Source organism: Salvelinus sp. IW2-2015, unplaced genomic scaffold, assembly GCF_002910315.2.
Source record: "Salvelinus sp. IW2-2015 unplaced genomic scaffold, ASM291031v2 Un_scaffold1678, whole genome shotgun sequence".
Lineage (NCBI taxonomy): Eukaryota > Metazoa > Chordata > Actinopteri > Salmoniformes > Salmonidae > Salvelinus > Salvelinus sp. IW2-2015.
This window is the reverse complement of record NW_019943080.1, coordinates 182,642-186,245: the sequence shown is the minus strand read 5'-3', so window position 1 is coordinate 186,245 and position 3,604 is coordinate 182,642. Positions and strand designations below refer to the sequence as shown.

Here is a 3,604-nt window from a genome sequence, read left to right as displayed (position 1 = left end):
ACGAGGATGTGGACAATAGGCTAGGGTTAGTTGTGGTTCGGGCCTAGGGTTGAAACGGAGAATGTGGACATGAAGCTAGGTTATGGTTGTGGTTGGGGCTAGGTTTGAAGGAGATGTGGACATGAAGCTAGGGTTAGGGTTGTGGGTTGGGGCTAGGGTTGAATGGGGATGTGGAATGAAGCTAGGTTGTGGTTGGGCTAGGTGAATGGGATGTGGACATGAAGCTAGGGTTAAGGTTGTGGTTGGGGCTAGGGTTGAAGGAGATGTGGACATGAAGCTAGGGTTAGGGTTGTGGTGGGGCTAGGGTTGAACGGGGATGTGGACATGAAGCTAGGGTTAGGGTTGTGGTTGGGGCTAGGGTTGAAGGAGATGTAGACAATAGGCTAGGGTTAGGGTTGTGGTTGGGGCTAGGGTTGAATGGGATGTGGACATGAGGCTAGGGTTATGGTTGTGGTTGGGGCTAGGGTTGAACGGAGATGTGGACATGAAGCTAGGGTTAGGTTGGTTGGGGTTAGGGTTGAACTAGGATGTGGACAGAAGCTAGGGTTAAGGGTTGTGGTTGGGGCTAGGGTTGAACCAGGATGTGGACATGAAGCTTAGGGTTAGGGTTGTGTTGGGCTAGGTTGAACTAGGGATGTGGACATGAAGCTAGGTTAGGGTTGTGGTTGGGGCTAGGGTTGAAACCAGGAAGTTGGACATGAAGCTAGGGTAGGGTTGTGGTTGGGGCTAGGGTTGAACGGGGATGTGGACATGAAGCTAGGTTAGGGTGTGTTGAGGCTCGGGTTGAACAGAGATGTGGACATGAAGCTATGGTTAGGGTGTGTGGTTGGGGCTAGGTTGAACGGGGAGAATGTGGACATGAAGCTAGGGTTAGGGTTGTGGTTGGGGCTAGGGTTGAACCGAGATGATCGACATGAAAGCTAGGGTTAGGGTTGTGGTTGGGGCTAGGGTTGAAGGAGATGTAGACAATAGGCTAGGGTTAGGGTTGTGGTTGGGGCTAGGGTTAAACGGGGATGTGGGCATGAAGCTAGGGTTAGGGTGTGGTTGGGGCTAGGGTTGAATGGGGATGTGGACATGAGAAGCTAGGATTAGGGTTGTGGTTGGGGCTAGGGTTGAATGGGGATGTGGACATGAAGCTAGGGTTAGGGTTGTGGTTGGGGCTAGGGTTGAACGGGGGACGTGGACATGAAAGCTAGGGTTAGGGTTGTGGTTGGGGCTAGGGTTGAACCAGGATGTGGACATGAAAGCTAGGGTTAGGGTTGTGGTTGGGGCTAGGTTGAACGGGATGTGGACATGAAGCTAGGGTTAGGGTTGTGGTTGAGGCTCGGTTGAACAGAGATGTGGACATGAAGCTATGGTTAGGGTTGTGGTTTTGGGGCTAGGGTTGAAACGGGGATGTGGACATGAAAGCAGGGTTAGGTGTTGGTTGGGGCTAGGGTTGAACGAGGATGTCGACATGAAGCTAGGTTAGGTTGTGGTTGGGGCTAGGGTTGAAGGAGATGTAGACAATAGGCTAGGGTTAGGGTGTGGTTGGGGCTAGGGTTGAACGGGGAATGTGGGCATGAAGCTAGGGTTAGGGTTTGTGGTTGGGGCTAGGGTTGAAATGGGGATGTGGACATGAAGCTAGGATTAGGGTTGTGTTGGGGCTAGGGTTGATGGGGATGTGGACATGAAGGCCTAGGGTTAGGGTGTGTGTTGGGGCTAGGGTTGAACGGGGACGTGGACATGAAGCTAGGGTTAGGGTTGTGGTTGGGGCTAGGGTTGAACGAAAACGTTCAACCCTAGCCCCAACCACAACCCTAACCCTAGCTTCATGTCCACATCCCCGTTCAACCCTAGCCCCAACCACAACCCTAACCCTAGCTTCATGTCCACATCCTGGTTCAACCCTAGCCCCAACCACAACCCTAACCCTAGCTTCATGTCCACAGCCCCGTTCAACCCTAGCCCCAACCACAGCCCTAACCGTAACCCTAATCTTAGAGAGAGAACTAAAAGAGTACCAATTAAATGAGGAAAAACAAAAGAGGGTGGACGGAGGAGAAATGATAGAGAGAACAGAAAAGAATAGGATAGTCCAGACAAGGAGGGCAAACGATGTAATATGTGTAATGTGTTTGCTCTTACCAATGTGCAAAGTGGAATACTTGAGAAGACACTATGTGGTGTTTGGAGTGTGTGGGAGGCAGTAGCTAGGAATCTCTTGGGGTTACTGTAGTACACCACACCCTCAGTGTGCAGACAGGTGTGTAGTGTAGCATGGCGAGGGGGAGAGGGGGTGAGAAGGGGGGTTGAGGTGGGGGAAAGAGGGAGGGTTGATGGTGAAGATCTGATTAATGACTCTATGGGTGCATCCCAAATGGCAACCTAATTCCCTTTATAAAGCATAGACTTTGTTCAAAGTTTGTGCACCATATAGGGAATATATAAGGAATCATTCACCATTTGGGACGCTACCTATACTGTGAAAGCAGAGTTTCCAGTATTACCAACAGCACAGGGTTTCACCTTAAGTTGTATCTGTGTGCTTGTGTACATGTGTCTAACATCTTACACAAACCCTCCAGCTTCCCAGAAAAGAGCAGGTTCTTCCTACATGCTCCAGCAAGTCTGGGTTATTGTTTAATGTAAGGAGAGTCAAATTGGAACTGTCTCCCTGTAGAATTCCTGCCAACTGATTTCTCTCTCTCCCTCTCTCTCCCTCACTTTCTCTCTCCCTCTCTCTTACTCACTCTCTCTACAGAGATTCTGGAGGGAGGTGTCCAGATCGTCCACAACAGGTTCCTGAGCTATGGTCCCTGGGTGAACTGGGATGATATTGTGAGGGACAGGGATAGGGCCAAGGCTCCCATTGACATCCAGTTGAACGGCGAGAGAGGTCAGTGTCTGTCCATTAGAATAGGACATGTAGTTAGAGCTATGACCCAAGTCATAGACTGTTCTCTCTGCTACCGCAAGGCAAGCGGTACCGGAACGCCAAGTCTAGGTCCAAAAGGCTCCTTAACAGCTTCTACCCCCAAGCCATAAGACTTGTTCAGCAAAATCAAATCAAATCAAATGTTATTTGTCACATACACATGCTAACCATGTGTATGTGGCAAATAAAATTTGATTTGATTTGATTTGATTTTGCTGAACAATTAATCAAATGGCCACCCAGACTATTTATATGGACAAATAACATTTGATTTGATTTTGATTTGATTAGAGCCTGGTCTGATGTATTTGGAAAATAAAAAAAGAGATCAGCATTCCGGTTGAGATTCCGAACTCTGGCTAGAGCATGAACTTTGACCTCTTTGACCACTATTCCTGGGTCAGCCATTGGCTGCTATATCTGACTGATAATGATGTTCCATTATCTGTAGGGCCTTGTCACCCTTCTTGTGGGGAGAACTGCTGGGGGCCTGATGAAGTGCACTGCCAGATCTGTAAGTTCATCTCTGCCTGCTCTGCCTCTGAATGGTCTCTGGATGGCCTCTGAATGGTCTCTGGATGGTCTCTGGATGGTCTCTGAATGGTCTCTGGATGGTCTCTGGATGGTCTCTGAATGGTCTCTGAATGGTCTCTGAATGGTCTCTGGATGGTCTCTGGATGGTCTCTG

The 3,604-nt window shown here is 49.3% G+C and overlaps 1 long non-coding RNA gene and 1 pseudogene across 2 annotated transcripts; both read left to right on the top strand.

Moving 5' to 3' along the window:
• Positions 1-217: 217 nt before the first annotated feature.
• On the top strand, positions 218-1,265 carry LOC139024587 (uncharacterized). Of its 2 annotated transcripts, none has more exons than XR_011475919.1 (4): positions 218-359; positions 412-500; positions 713-760; positions 869-935. It is a non-coding gene; the product is annotated as an uncharacterized lncRNA (long non-coding RNA). The 2 variants fall into 2 exon arrangements; XR_011475918.1 differs by lacking the exon at positions 869-935 and adding an exon at positions 1,087-1,265 and having other exon boundaries at positions 219-359.
• A 548-nt stretch (positions 1,266-1,813) lies between these two features.
• LOC112071672 (receptor tyrosine-protein kinase erbB-3-like) overlaps positions 1,814-3,604 on the top strand; it is a 20,176-nt pseudogene continuing 18,385 nt past the window's right edge.